A 16,874-nucleotide genomic window follows, 5' to 3' on the forward strand; every position below is an offset into this window, starting at 1 on the left:
CCCACATTAGCCATTATCTGTATTTGTCTACATCTGAGGACCCACTGAGGAACTGACTTTTGCAGATGAGGAAAATAATTCTTAAAGCAGTAAAGCCACATTGCTATGTAAATAGATAGAGCTGGGTTTCCAATCCTAGGTCTGCCTGGCAAGATAAAACTAGATAAATAGACTGGAGGGATATTGACCATGCTACAGAGTCCAACCTTTTCGGTAGCTAAAGGAGTTTGTATTTTGAGACATGACTCCTTTAAACTACAACTATACAAAGTAATTATTTCCAGTCATACTGTTATTCTATCAACCATAAAGGAAAAATAATTTAGACCTGTCATTCAATTGAGCTAAAGATTAGATTCACTATTTTCAAGGGAGTATTGAGCATCAAAGTTTATGTGCCTGTGTCCTCATTAAACAGCAAACTCTATGAGGTCAAGGACTTGCATCTAATTCACCATTGTCTTGCTAGCATAGCAATGTGGTGTGTGCCGTGTTCAGTAAGTACTTTCAGAATAAATGATTGATGAATTTTTAAAAAATGAGTAAATAAATGAATGCCCTGAGTCCTTTGATAAGGGTTTCTGATGGAAGGAAACTTAGAAGTCCTAAGTCCTAAATTCAAATTCCAGTCACTAACACCCTGTATGATCCTAGGAAAGGCCCATGATCCCAGTGGGCCTCCGTTTCCCATTTATGGAAAGAAGAGGTTGTCATCTCCAAGACCCCTTTCAGCTGCAGCCCTTTGTGACTCTTTGGATATCAGTTTCTGAGTCACTCCTGAGCTGAAAGTGCTTGTTGAAAGTGATGCTCTGAGCACCGGCACTCAACACTGAGCAAAGGGCTTCTTCTGCCATTTCCATTCAAACACTTTTAATTTAATGCATTGGGGGAATATTTAGCATATTTAATTGTTTTGATTAAAAAATGCTTCAACGGTGATAAACAAAAGTGGATGAAAAGAATTCACGGGTAGGAGCCAGAGTGATTATTTAGGTGGATGGTGGAGTGCTGCTGAATTAAAGCGACAGGATGGGCTGATTAATGGGGGCTGGAGGATGCCTGTGGTGTGATTATACTCATAAAAGATCTGGCAACAGCCTGCCACGTGCTGCTGGGAGAAGAAAATTCCAGCCTGACTTGAAAAGCACGACTTGACTGCAGAGATTTGCCATCTAAGGACCCCAAAGTGGGTCCCAGCCAGCAAGGGGAGTCTGTGACTTACAAAGAATCATAGAACCTGAGAGCCCAAGCACTCTGAGACACTTAGCTCATACTTTTCATTTATAGTTGAGATGCCTGAGGTTCATGAAGGTTAATTATATTGCCTAAGGCCATACAGTTAAGAAACGGTGAAGCCGAGATTCACGCTCAAGTCTGTCATGTTTAGAAGCCTGCGGTATTTTCACTAATCTCAGTTATTGCCTCAGACAAAAGAATTCTGCCATCTGAGAGGAAAATGTAGTAAGCACCTACTGTGTACCATCTCCAGCATATCGCATATTGGGCAATGTAGACACCTTGAGAATATAACTAATGTGAATATGATGTAAATCTGCAAAGCTAAGGTCCTGCCCTTGAGAAGTCAGCAGGTTAGGGGCCACGTCTTAAATGAAGACTAATCTATATCCCGAGAGTTTTTTGTTTCAATATGCCAGGGCTAGAAAGGAGTCTCTCAGAGGCTGTAAGAGATGCCAAAATCAGAGCTGTCTACAGAAAGCCTGTGGGAAAATGACACTAACAAGTTGGGGTCGGGGCAGAGGAAGTCAAACCTGGTACCAAATCCAGGAGTTGAAACTGGCGTTGGAAGCCAGGACTCAGAACCAGAGAGACAAACAGAAAGAGTTAGGGGTGGGGGTCTGAGGTGAAAGGAACAGAGAAAGGTCTGGAGCCATTGTAGAGAACTTGCCCAGATAGGTGTGTAGTGTGGATAGACTGACTATATTCATGGAACCAGGCAATCCTCTGCCATTGCTCCATCCCATCCCATCAGGCTGCACTCCTTAGGCTTAATTTTGGACCAGATCAAACTGCAGTTTGTTTGGGGCTTTTGAACTCAGTGAGCTCTGGAGTTGATCTGTCCCAACCCAGGCTATACACTGAGATCATCTGGAGTGCTTTTGAAAAATATAGGTAACTAGGCCCAACCTCTATCAATTCTAATTGTATATTTCTATGAAATCAGGAATGTGTATTTTGGACAAGTATCCCAGATGTTTCCTCTTCATTGGATCTTGGATCAGATGTTGAGCACGGTGGTCCTACAGAGTATCTCTGGTGGCTTGCCACAGGACTCTGGCATCCCGTCTCAGTTGATGCCTTTGTCAATGCCTTGGATATGGACTTAGTAGCCAGTTCCATCATATCTACTCAGAATAAGAACTACAAGAAGCCAAGGATAATTCAGTTAAAGAAACAGCATCCAAAAAGCCCTCAAAAGGCTGGGTGGATACACTGACCAAGTGTATTAGTCTGTTCTCATGCTGCTAATAAAGACATACCCACGACTGGGTGATTTTATAAAAGAAAGAAGTTTAATTGACTCACAGTGCAGCATGACTGGGGAAGCCTCAGGAAACTCACAATCATGGCAGAAGAGGAAGCAAATACGTCCTTCTTCACGTGGCACCAAGAAGAGTGCCAAGAAAAGGGGAAAAACCCCTTATAAAAACACCAGAACTCATGAGAACCCATCCATTATCATGAGAACCACAAGAGGGTAACCACCCCCATGATTAAATTATCTCCCGCCAGTTTCCTCCCATGACATGTGGGGATTATGGGAACTGCAATGCAAGATGAGATTTGGGTGGGGACACGGTCAAACCATATCACCAAGCATAGCAGAATGAGACTGAATTGGGAAAACTTTAACATCCTACCCTACAGACAAAACGCCAAATGAATAAGCACAGTAGCAAATAGACACAGCTTAGCAGGAGAACCAAAGAAAAGGCCTTAGAGTTTTAGATTACTCCCTGCTCAGTAGGGTAATGAAACCAGGGTACAAATTATAATTAGTAAAACGAAGGAGAAAATAATCTCACTCTCCTCTCCATAGGTTAGAGAAACGCAGAGCTGTGTGCAAAAACACTTTAAAAAAATGAAATAAGAAAATATGATTTTCTTCATTGAACATTATCCAGCCTTTAAAAAGAAGGAAACCCTGCCATATGTGACAATACGACTGAACCTTGAGGACATACTGCTATGTGAAATAAGCCAGTCACGGAAGGATAAAGACTGCCTGATTCCACTTATATTAGATATACCAAGAGTCAGATACATAGAATCAAAGGGTATCATGGTGGTTTCCAGAGGCTGAGGGCAAGAGGAAAGGTAGAATTACTAATACAACTATCTTATATAATCTCAATTATACAAGATAAGATATGAGAGCGACATGTCCCTATAATTAACAACACTGTATTGTACTGTTAAAATTGGCTAAGAGGGCAGATTTCATGATAAGTATTTTTACCATAATAAAATTTAAAAATAGGGAATTATCAGAGAAGAATAAGCATGAGGGTGAAGATGTTCAGAGCCACATCCTTTTGAAAATATTAGAGGTGACTAAGGATGTTTACCTGAAGAAAGGAAAAAAGATTTCTCTTTAAGAGAGACCAGTAGAACTGGATTAAACTCTCCAGAGAGTTGTCTTGAGGAAGAAGAATTAGGTTTATTTGTGTGGTTGCAAGGGCAAGAACTAGGACCCAAAGGCCAGAAGCTACAGGAAGGCAAGTTTAGGCTTAGCATAAGGTCGATCATTATCACAGTCAGAAGTCGAGCAGAGATGAGGTGTTCCAGCAGGCAGTGAGCTCTCACCATTGTAGGAGACAAAGCTGAGGCTGGCTGTTTGCCTGTGAGGGTACAGTAGGGTTTGAAGGGTAGAAAAGACCAGTGATCTTTTAAGGTGACCTCTAATGTCGTGATCCTGAGACTTTAAGAACACAGCGGAACACTTTAAGAACATTTGAGACAACTTTGATAAGTACCTAATGACGTTTTACTGTGTTAGAGCTAGCTGAGAAATAAGGAGGACTCAGGAGAGTGCTTGACCTCTGTAAGTTGAGAGTCAAGTGTGGGGAAATAGACAAGGAAACACACAATTATTGTAGTGTGAGGGGAGGACTCTGATACAGGGCAGCAGGGTCAGGGAAGGTGTCTGTGGGGGTCAGAAGAAGGAGCCAGAGACCAGTAGAACAAGTAGGGATTAGCCAGACAAAGCTAGGAGTATAATGGAAGATGAGGGAGACCCTGCAGAGGGCTTGTTTCCTCAGCAGCAAGATTCTACTCAGAAAAGCCAATGGGACTTGAACTCCAGAGTGGGAAAGAGAGAGAAGCAAATCAGGTGAGATGCCTAAGGAAGTACAGAGGTAGTGGGAGGCTGGGTTGCTTCTCAGTCTAGTCTGGTCTCAAGGTGAGCTGTTTCTGTGGCTACTTGCCAGGCTAGGAGCCCAAAGGATATGTGTCTGGCCACCATGTCTTCTACTTGGTTTCCACATGGTCTTGGCTGTGGTGCAGGTGGGAGAGCTGCCCTCACACCTCCATGGAGCTGCTGCATGTCTACAGCTCTCAGGCAGAACCAGGCAGCTTGATTTCCAAGGTGCCAGAACACAGCAAGTCTGTCATTCCTCAGATTAAAAGCATTAGGTGGAAAACAGCAGGTGTAGTGCATTATTTATCTCTTTGCAAAAAACAAATACCATTCATGTTGCTATGATTTATCTGCTACATTGCTTTGCTATATCGGTTGCCCCCAAAGACAGCCTCAGAAGGGGAAAGAGAATCTAATAGTCTATTTTCTATCATCACATTGGAAAGATGATTGGAGTCTGTGGCTGGGCTAGTTGGGAGGTGTCAGCTAACTTACCTGTCCCCTTTGTGTTTCTGTTTATTCATTAAAACTCACACTTCTTCCCAAACACCTGAGAATAAAATGAGTACCTCGGTGCCTTTGCAGGTGCTAGAAAATCCCTTTATCTCTTTCATTGAGCTTCTCCCACTCAGCTCCAGACAGCCTTTCCTTAATCCCCAAGGGCCCTATATCTAAGCCCTCAGTGTATCCCTGTGCTTCTCTCCAGCATAGTATTTAGCTCATTCTAGTAATTGTCAATTTCTTGGTCTGTTCTTCCTATAAGACTATAAGCTTCTAAGTCATCTCTTAGGTTTGCAAATCTCTGCATAGAGCCTGGCCTGTGCCAACCCCCCCAGGAGTGCTTGGGGATTGGCTGACTTTAGCCTACATAGACAATGCCTCTAAAACGTTTTAGGAGTCACAGATCTTTCTTTAATTGAAGATGCAAATCACAGCTTTGTAATATCTCATGCTAGATTAATATCTCATGCTATATTTTATAAAGCATGCTCAGCAGCATTATCTCACTGGAAACTCTCAACAGTATTCTGGAACAAGGGAGATTTACCCATCTTACAGGCTCACTAGGATTGGAAAAAGCAGGAGTTGTGGTGGTTAAGAGTGTAACCTCTGGGGTCAGAGTTCTACCATTCACTTTCTCTGTTAGTGACTTGAGTAACTCATTTAATGACTTTCTGCCTCATACTCCCAATCTTTAAAATGGGAATGATAATAGTTTCTCTAAGTGAATTCCTAAAAAGTGTCTGGCACAATTAGGTGTTCAACAAATATTAACTTTTATTGTTAGGTAACTTGCCAAAGTCACTCAAGACTAACAGGCCCAAGAATCAGGTCTTGAAGCAAGATATGCCATATTCAAACACAATGGATGCTCCATTTCATCATGCTACTGTTATTCTGCGGAGGAACATTCATCAGGCGTGGTGAGTAGCCAGTGGTAGTCCTGAAAGGAGCTTTCCAAACCCCTCGTTCCCTGACTACCTCATTCTGCAAAGAAGCTCAGAGAAAGGAAGCTAGGCAGAAGAAGGAGGCAATGTTGAGGCTGCAGTCCATGTCTTCGTCCTACTTGATAAGGGCTCTTCAGAGGCTCTGATTCTTCTACACGATTTCAGCCATCACAAGAGACAGCATAGCTGAAGGCCAGATTCTGAAACAGAGACTGCCTGAGCTGGAATTCCATCCCTGCCCAGTGACCATGTGGGCAAATTGTTTAACCTCTCTTGCCTCAGTTTTCCCATCTGTAAGATGGGGATTTTAATACTGTCTACCTCCTAGGGTTGTTGTGAGTGTCGAATGAGTTAATCCATGCCATGTAATGTGCTCAGGACAGTGCCTGGTTCAGAGCTAGCAATCGCAGTTAAGTGTTGCCATTACTACTGTTGCCAGAAATGTTGCAGCCTACACTGAGGCTTTTGGCTCCTGATTTGGAATCTGCAAAGTTAGAACAAGAGGGAGGCTGAGGAGTTTGTAAAATGAGGTTTTCTTAATGGGCATTTCTGCAGTATAAGTGGTTAGGCCAGGAGCAAGTGGGGAGGACAAGGGCACCCGGTGACTTCATAAGCACTATTATGTGCTGGGTGGAGATATTTCATGGGTTAGCTCACTCAGTGTTCACACATCATGCCACAATAGGATAATCAGTCCCATTTTAGAAAGGAGTAAGTTGAAATAGTTTAAACTTAACTTAGATAGTTTGTCACTTGCCCAGGTTATACACTAAGTAAATAACAGAATTGGGATTGAACCAAGGCCTGTGTCTAAAGCCCTGTTCTGTATGCCATATTATACTGCCTATGGGAAAGAGAGCTAAGGATGGCTCTGGGAAGAAGGTTGACACCATCTCAGCTTTTCTTCTTTAAGTAATAAGCTGTTTTCAGTGATATTAGAGGTGGAAATTCAAAATCAAGAAAAAATCAGAAAGATGGTGCTGAGAGTCTCAGTTCTATGTGTGTGCAGATGACTTAAGGGGGGTAGGGACAGAGCCAAGAAACTAGGAGTCTGTCAGTCAATCAATACCATCCATCACCATGAAGCCTGGTTGTCATGGTAACTGGGGATAAAGCCTGGAGCTTGTTAGAATCCAGTGACTGTCTGTTCGGGTGACTGGTTGGTTAGCAGGCACAAAAATTAATTAATTAATTAATTAAAAGATGTGCTGGGCTGTCCCAGAGTCCTTAGCCACAAACATAAGACCTTTCACAATAAGGTTCCTGCCCACCTCACCCTCCTCACTGTCCAATTCAGCTCAGAACTTTTAGGACACCACCCCCAACTCTGCAGAGTGTTAGGAAAGCTCTGGAGGCTGCACAGCATACATGGGCTTGGATTTGGACCCCAGCTAGAAGGATGCTGAGTCTCTGCTGTGGGTCAGGCTCAGTCAATGGGCAAGACTCTGGGATGCAACATTAACAGGATGCACGCTGGACACAAGCAGCTGCAATAGTGTGACACTCAGAGCTAAGTCCTGAGTACGCTGAAGCACCTAAAACAGGCTCCCAACCCAGACCTGGGGAGACAGAAAGACTGCCTGGAAGAGTCCTATTTGAGCTAAGCAGAGAACTGAGGACGAATAAGCATAAACCAAGTGAATAAGGGAGGGCAGAGGGAGAGGTGCAAAATTCCAGCTACAAGAAACAGCATATGCAAATCAAGGAGAAACAGTATGGTAAGTCCAGGGACCAGTACATTGCTCAGTATAGTGCACTCCAATGGTGAACAATGAGCTGGAGGTCTGCACCTGCTCATTGAAATGCTGGCCTTCTTTTCCAAATGCAGAGACCCTCTTGCTTTCAGTGTTCCCCTTGCATGATTCCTGCAGCTTGCCATCCTCTCTGTGGTTTCTGAGAGGCCAACACTGACTCTGGCCACTGTTATCATCACTATTCCTGGCACAATCCAGCCAAGATTGTTCTCATTTATGCCCTGGCCTCAGTAGCAAGCCCTTCCAAAACCGAGTCCAGCCTTTGGGTGAATCTGGACATTCATCTCCTTTTACTCATCCTTACCTACTTGCTGCCCCAGCCATTCCCATGCAACTCCCTTCTCTTCCAGGCAAACTTCTACTCCTAGTAATTTTGGAAGACGAGGTTTGAATATCTTTAGGGTCTAGGGTCTAGCAAGTGGGAGGGGCAGAAAAGGTTGCTGTTCCCTCCTTTGTACTTCTACTGTATTTGTTTCTATTTAAACATTTATCATATTATGTTCTTCTTGGCCCCCAACTGACTGCACATTTTTCCAGGGAAGGGATCTGTGTGTTTCACACCTGTGTTCCCAGAAATCATGGGTGCTCAGTGAGCATTTACTAAATGAGTGGATGAATGGATGAATGGAGATTAGGTTATGAGTATGGTTTTCCACTAAGATTGTTTCCTGTTTCCAACTTTGTGCAACAAGGGTAAATGCTCTACTCAGAATCGTCCTGAAAGGGAGTTATAATCAAACAATCAGCTATGATACATAAATGTGATGGTAATTTAAGGGAGTCTGATTAAATGTCTATCCCACCCCAATCACTCTCTGCACGTGGCTTAAACATCTGGGCTGACTTTGTCTTATTTTAATAACTGTATAGTAAATACACAGCCCAAGAGCCCTGTTGCCCTCAGTTCCCAGCCTCTGGCAGACATCACTAATTGATCATAGCACTTTCTGGCTGAGCCCGTATCTTGTGTTTCAATCTTCAACTCAGCAGTCTAGGTAGCATTTGCTATTAAGACCACTTGACATCCCTGGCTTAGACACTTCTTCTGACCTGCAAGTCTCTGAAGGTCACCTCTTTGGGTGTCACCAGCCAGCACACTGCTTGTTCCTGGCTCTGAGTCTGTACTTAAGTTTCAGAACAATCACGTGCTTGTCAGTTTAAACATTAACAATTCTCCCAGTTACAATTCCCCATCAATGGATCAAACTGACCCAACATTACCTTTAGAAATGGATATAGAAAATAATATTCCCTTAATTATTTTCAAAACCCAATTGACTCGCTTTCAAAGCTATCACAACAGTTTGATGCTCTTAGAAAGGAAAATAAATGAAAGAAAATACCTAGGTTTACTGTAAGAAACATTGCACTTGGAATTAGAAACCTGGTTTCAAACCTCACCCTGTCTCTGACCAGCTGCGTCACCTTGGACATGCCATCTTGCCTTTCAGTGCCTGGTGGTCCTCATCTGTAAAATGAGGACAGCCATAAAATAGAGCTCAAAGGGTTGCCACAAGGCTTGGATGAGATGATGTGCATCAGAGGGCTCAGTGTGCCACCTGCCACAGAATTAGAACCCAATGATGCTTATTCCTCTATTTCCAATGAGATAAACTCTTGGAACCATTTGATTCCATGAGACTTTCCAGACCTAGCTCCACAGTTGTTATTGACAACTGTTGCTTCCAGCTTTCCCACCTGTCTATCTTCCTGTGATGGTTAATTTCCTGCGTCAAGTTGACTGGGCTATGGAATGCCCAGGTATTTGATCAAACATTGTTCTGGGTGTTTCTGGGTGAGATTAACATTTAAAGTGCTGGACTTAATAAAGTAAACTGCCCTTTCTAACGCGCATGGGCCTCATGCAATCAATTGAAGGCCTGACTAGAACAAAAAGACTGACCCTCCTCTGAATAAGAGAAGATTCTTCCTTTCTTTAACCTGGAACATTGGCTTTTATTTCCTGCCCTTGGACTTGAATGGAAATGTCAGCTCTTCCAGGGTCTCAAGCCTGCTGGCCTTCTGGCTGGAAATACATCACTGGCTGTCCAGGTCCTCGGGCCTTCAGACTTGGACTGAAATGAAACCAGCAGCCCTCCTGGGTGTCCAGCTTGCCGACTGCAGATCTTGGGACTTGTCAGACTCCATATCACATGAACCAATTCATTGTAATCAATCTCTTTATATTATATATACATGTTACATAAAGATAGAGAGAGAGACAGGTATTCTAGTAGTTCTGTTTGTCTGGAGAATCTGATTAATACACGTTCCAATGCCTCCCTTAAGGCTATTGATGATTTTTCCTTTATTTAAAGTAATTAAATATGCTTTTATAGTTAGTGGAGCACACTGAGTTAAGACTGTGTTTTTAACACTTTGTTGACCACTCTCAACGTAAGAAATACATTTCACATCATGATCCAGTCTACACACAGTCATTTAAAAGAAGTATCTTTTCTTTTCTTTCTGAGACAGGGCCCCTCTCTGTCATCCAGGCTGGAGTGCGGTGGTGTGATCTTGGCTCGCTGCAACCTTGAGCTCCCAGGCTCAAGTGATCCTCCCACCTCAGCCTCCTAAGTCGCCAGGACTACAGGTGCATGTACCATGCCTGACTAGTTTTTTGTTTGTTTGTTTAAATTTTATAGAGATGTGGTCTCCCTATATTGCCCAGGCTGGTCTCAAACTCTTGGGCTCAAATGATCCTCCAGCCTTGGCCTCCAAAAATGCTAGGATTACAAGAAGTAGCCACTGTGCTTGGCTTAAAAGAAGTTTCGATGCTTAACTACACTTTGTGTGATATACTCTGATATTTTGCATTCTATTATATTTTATTTTTTAAATGCTGATCATGACCCACTAAATTTCTTTTACAATCTACTAATAATGGGTTATGGTCTACAGTTTGAAAAATCCTAGGTTAAGACCTCCTTGAGACATAATAGCACGTTGCTTAACATTACAGTTTCTTGAGTTTGACTTCACCAATTAATAGCTATGTGGCCTTGGGCAAGCTATTTAACAGAGAGTAACTGAGTCTCAGTTCTTCTTTTGTGAATTGGAGATTATACAATAGTGTCCTCTTCACAGGTCTCTCCTGAGAATTAAATGAGATGGTGCATTTAAAGTGTTTACCCCAGTGTCTACCACACAGTAAATACTCAGTAAATCTTGGCTGTCTTACTACCACTGCTAGAGCCCAAGCCTCTCGCATATAGTATCAGAATGAATGACAGAATGTATGGAAAAAGGGATGAGTACTTGGAAGACATACAGAATCTAAATCAGAAGACCTAGGTTCGATACTAAGTGAGTCACACTGAACCATTTACTTAAGCTCTTTGGATTTCAACTTTCTTTCTATAAAACTGGAGAAAATAATAATATTAATATAATTCCTCATAAAGTTATTATGAGGATGAATTTGAATGCCAGATGTAAATGTGTTATGCTCTACAAGTAGTAGATATTATATGTAAATACATTTTATTAAAACCAAATAGTGAACAAGAAAATAAATTGCTTGTTCACTTTGGGTGGTAACCAATTTGGCTGTCCACAGAGTAAATTATCCCTGATCATAATCAGATGATTATGACGAAGAGAAACCCCCTTACTTTCTATGAGACCCCAGATGAGAGGGACCATGTATTAAGCATCTTGGTATCTAGACAGTGTTTCCCATGTTATGTGTACTTTATAAATGTTTGCCACAGGAAAGGCTAAAGGAATAAATGAAATACAGGAAGGCAGGGAGGGAGGAGGAAGAGGATATAGAGCTATAATTGGCATTAACTTTAGTGAGGTTTTAAATTCTGTCCCTGTAGCTATTTAGACGTTGTGTGTTAGGTGGTAGACTGGCTGGTCCACAAGCCCTGACTGGAAGAAGATGATCAATAATGGGTTGGATGTATTGCACTCTTGCTGGAAGGGTCTTTCCCAGGGTCACTGTTATCTGGCATCAATCAGGGTCAGGGATGATGGAAAGCAGGCACTGATTTGAGCAGAGTTGTTAACACTTTGAAAGATAGTGATGAGAATTCAAAGTGACCTTGATAAATAGGAAGAGTGGTCCCTCCAACACTGGATGAAGCTTTCGAGACAGAAATGAATGACCTTGATCAAAGAAATGGGAAGGTGGAGGAGGAGGCATGATTGCTGAGGCTCCAAGTCCACAGCAAATGTACCAGCCACTGCAGGCTGGACATCATGATAATGATTTCCCTCCCGGTTGAGCAATGCTTCAGAGCTGAGTGATTGCAGAACCCTGGAAGACAGATCTTCCTCTTATCCCCACTTTACAGATGAGAGAACAGTTAACATTCCAGAGTTGATAACTGTAAATCTGGAAATAATAAAAATGTGGTAATAATAACACCAACATCGTACAGCAATAATAGGTAACATTTTCGAACTCGTACTCTGTGTCGGGCACTAAGCCACATGCTCACATAGATTGTTTCACTTCAAGTTTACAACAACCGTATGAAGTATGTACTGTCATTGACTCATTTAGAAGAAGAAACTGAGGCACAGCGAGGTTAACTACTTTGTCTATGGGTCACATGACTGATAAAGGCAGAGATAGGACTTGAATCAGGCAATCTGACTCAGAACCTACTTCAGCAAGTGAAATTTATTGAGTGCTTATTGGAATGTGGGTACAAAATAAGTTCACTTATTCCTCACAACCAACCACTCTATGAGGTAGATGACAGTATTTCTAGCTTGCAGGTGAGGAAATTGAAACTTAAGATGATTAAATTATCTGCCCATGACTACATAGTAAGTGGCAGAGTCCATGTTTCCAACCACTGTGCTATATTCATATCCTTCATTAAAGGGAATAAATATCTATTAAACACATCATGCAACATGTACATAGAATTATTCTCAACCAAACAAACCCTTGTTATCATTCTTATTTGGATCTTGAAGAAGCTGAGGCTCAGAGAAATTAAGTGTTGTTCCTCAATCAAAATCATACAGCTACTAAATGATAGAACCAAGATCCCCACCCAGATGTATCTGACTTCAAAGAGTAGACTCCTTGCTACCAAGTCACTGGCATGTTTCTTAATTTCACAGAGCTTGATCAAAATGGCTTTAGTACTTACTGACTCCACCTGAAATTATAATCCATAATAGTAAGTGCTGCTTGGACAGTATTTAAGGTATCACAGTGCTTTTCATGACTATCTTGGTTAATTCTCACAATAGACTTTTAAAGTAGTTATGACAATCTCTACCTTAGTCATGGAAAAACTGAGACTCAGAAATGTGATGTAACAGCTTCTGAATGGTAGAGCCTAGATTAAAAAAAAAGATATCTCAGGGAAAATAATTTTTTCCACTACGACACTGCCTGCCATCTTTGATGGGGCCTGCTGTCTTTGATAGGGTGGCAGAATGGCTACTGCTGTTTTTGTGAGCAAATCATCAACATAAGTCATTTTCTGTGAGGTCTTTGCAAAGCCCTTTCAATAAGGCCAAGAATCATGGCAGTTTAACTTTCTATTCTATGCAGGATTTCTATTACAGCATCCCTGATAGAGGTGTCCGATCAGACTCCCTGAGGTTCTTTAACTGGTAGGAAGTGTTCTACTTCATGTTGCATTTTGAGGGACCCAGGGCACAAAAGCTGAAACAAATGTGTCACGTCCTATCTACATGAGCCACCGAAGGGGTCTGGAGCAGACCACCACCAACTTTGTTCCAAAGGCATTTATGAAATACCCATTTAACCTCTGATACATTTCTCATTTCTGCATTCTGCATTCTATGAGTTCCCTCATAGCTGGAGGGAACCTGCAGAAAAAAATGGCATAGCATGGTCATCAGTGGTATCGGGAATGGTGAGAAAGGGATGGATTGTGGATACAGAGGAGGTGACTAATGAGATATGTAGGGGGAGAGAGGAGAGAGACAGAATTTTTCCCAGGTTGTGAGTCCCAATAAAGGCAACTGAGATGAAAAAGAAAGAACCCTGGATTTTAACTCACTTTGTATATTTTTCACTTATTAGTGATATGACTTTTTTGCCTTGTTTCCTCCATCTGTAAAAATGAGAAAACCATGCCTCCCTCACAGGATCATTGTCAGTCTTAGGTGAGGAGACTTGGTATGGAGCTTAGCACGCAATAAATAGTCAATTATTTTTCCACCTCTCTATGTCAAGTAAACTGGGAGGATGGTGGTGTCTCTATAGAGAAATAATTCGGGAAGAAATGCTTGAAGGGTTTGGGGTGAGAAGGAAATGAATGTTCTTGCCTGGAGGTGCCAGCTTCCTGGTGGAGATACCCACAGGCATACGAAAATATGGGTAGGGATTCTGGAGAAGAAAGAGGACTCTAGATGGAAATGTGGAGGTCATTCACATGATAGTAAGAGTTGGCGGAGTAGAAGCAGCAAGGGGAATGCAGCTCAATGAGTATTCATGGTGCACTACTGTGGTCTCAGGCTTGTGCTAGATTCACAAAGTACCCCAAGGACAACAGGCCTAGGACTTGTACGTCAAAGTTCATAGTCTGTGGAAGAGACAAATATATAATTGCAATTATTATCATATGCGTTTAAATATGTATGTATATTTAGAGTCCTTTCTTTGCCCCCAGAATGCCTACCATATTTCCAAATGCCTGCGGGCTGTCTTTACCACGAAGATGGCACCTTCAGGTAAGCACATCCTGTCCTTCTCACCTCAATGTGTGTATGTGTGCATGCACACACACTTGTGTGTCTATGATAAAAATTCAATTTAGAGAAAGGAGTAATTGATACCTCACAATCCACACCCAGTCTATCTATAAATTCCTTAAATTCTGCTTTAAAAATACACCCCAAATCTATCATATTCTTTCACATCCATTCTTTATTCCTTGCCTGGACATCAGCAATGCCCCTAACTGTTCTTCCTGAGTCCACTCCTGCTCCTCTAATCTGTGTTCTACATGGCAGTAGAATGATCTGCTACCCATTGATTAGACCCAGCACTGCCCTGTTGATGACCCTGCAGTAGTTTCTCTGTCACTGCAAATGTAGTCCATACTTCTTACTATGGCCAGAAAGACTCTCTGACGCCTCTTGGCTTCTTCCAACCTCAGTTTCTGCTATTATTCCCCTATTCCAAGGTTTCTGTCACACATGCCTTCTTTCCCTTCACAAACACGCCATGCTCTTTCCTCAGGTAGGGCCTTTGTACAAGCTGTCCACTCACCCTGAAGGCCTTCACCCTTGTCTTTCGCATTTCTTTATCCTTTGGATCTCATCTCAGTTTGGATTTCACTTCCTCAAAGAGACTTTCCCAGATCATCCCAAACTAAGTGAATATCCTCCCTCACCCCCTGAAGTTAGTCTCTATTTTTACAACCTGTTCATTTTCTACATGGTTTTTATCACAATTTGCAATTACATATTGATCAGTTAATTTACGAGTTATTAAGTCCCTACTATAGTCTAGGAAATGAATATGCAGCAATAAGGAAAAATGATTGGAATGAACATTCTAGAAAGAGGAGATTGACAATAAACAAATAAGTCTATGAGCATGGGGGCTACTGATTTGATGATAATTAAAATAGGGTGATATAACAAAGAGAAACTTAACTACATGGTCAGGAAAGGTCTCTCTGAAAAGGTGACACTTAAGGAGATCCAACTGATAAGAATACTGCTATACAAACATCAGAGGAAAAGGTGGTTCTGGCAAAGAAGACAGCTAATACAAAGACTCTAGACTGAAGTAAGCTTGGAGTGCCAGAGAGTTACAGGAACAACAATTACACAACACCTGTAACAACAACAACAACAAAGAAAGAGAATAAGAGACCACCATACTCTTGCAGTATCCAGGTGAGAGACAACAGTGGCTTGGACAAGTGAGACAGTAATAGAGGGAGAACAGGTGATGCATATGCTTTAGAAGTAAAGTCAACATATGTTGCTGATGCGGCCAGGAAGTAAAAGAGGACCAACGATGATATTTGGACTTTGGCTGTTTATTTTGTTTCCTCCACTGGATCGTAAGCTTTGCAAGAACAGGGACCATATTGATTTTGTTCTTTTCACACATGATACAAACTCAATGGACATGGCTGAATGAATGAATGTATAAACAAATGAAACTATGGGAGAAGGGGTGGAGCAACATCAGAGCAGGTTTCACAGAGGTAGGGATGCCCCTACAAGGTTCAGAAGGATGAGTTGAAGTTTATCAGGTTGGCAAGACAGGGAAGAGAGCATTGGGGGATGAGAGAACAGCATGTGCAAAGGAGGCCGGGAACATCCAACTGAACAGAACAATGGCATTGAAGTACTTGACCTGTCCAACATATATTGGCAGCTCTGTAACCAGAGAAGTCAGAATGCGGAATATACTATTTCTCTTCTATATACCTTGATACAAAGACAAATAATGAGAGCTCCAAAGAAGGAATGAAGGAGGGAAACAAAATCTAAATCCAGAAATTTAAGCCCCAAACTGTACTGATACCTGCAGAAGGTAGAAAGCTGTCAGTCACAGCCCTTGAGGAAATGTTAGGATCTCATTGAAGTCTGACATCACCTCCCTAACATCCAAGACTTCCCTTGATTTTTGATGCATGGTTTCATGCTGTCATTTGATCTAAAGGGCACATTAGAAGAAAACAGCCTCATGCATCCTCTGGGATGAACCCAGAGAGGATCTGAGCAAACCCAAGGACAAAAGATTCCCCCAGAGCAAACCAATGAGGATGTTCACTTAAATCATTCCATGCCAAGCTCAGGCCTTTGCAGACATGAATGTTCACCACACAGGATGTCTCTTAGAAACAACCACTTAATAGAATATACATTAACAGCATGTAGATCAAAGATACATAGAGAGAGAAAAAGACAGTGACAAAGAGGAAAGAGAAAAGGGAGAGAGAAAAGTACCTAGAAAGAAAGGGAATGAGACAGAGGGAAAGAGAATAAGACAGAGAGAAAGCTATTAGATTGAGGCAAGAGTTGCAGTTTCTAATGGCAAAAACTTCAATTACTTTTGCACCAACCCAATATAGCAAACATCAAAATGGAGAAAGGGTGTGTGTGATTCTGTTTGTCAAAGGGAAAGAAGGTAGATATTTTTGTTCTTTGTAGGTTAATATGTAAATGACATTCTGATTTATTAGCGGTCTCCAGCAGATGAGGTGATGATTAGCACATTTCCATATTTATAGAAAAGCAACACTAACTTTCCGGATTTATAGAAAATCAGCTCTTCACAAATAGCAAATTGTGCTATTATCGACATATGGTTTTCTATAAACAGAG

General features: G+C 41.8%; 1 protein-coding gene across 1 annotated transcript in view; it reads right to left on the minus strand.

The window, feature by feature from the left end:
* Positions 1-16,874, minus strand: part of C8A (complement component 8, alpha polypeptide) — a 62,527-nt gene that overhangs the window by 12,083 nt on the left and 33,570 nt on the right. The window lies entirely within an intron of this gene.

The sequence above is a fragment of the Colobus angolensis genome, unplaced genomic scaffold (assembly GCF_000951035.1).
Source record: "Colobus angolensis palliatus isolate OR3802 unplaced genomic scaffold, Cang.pa_1.0 Scaffold102, whole genome shotgun sequence".
NCBI lineage: Eukaryota > Metazoa > Chordata > Mammalia > Primates > Cercopithecidae > Colobus > Colobus angolensis.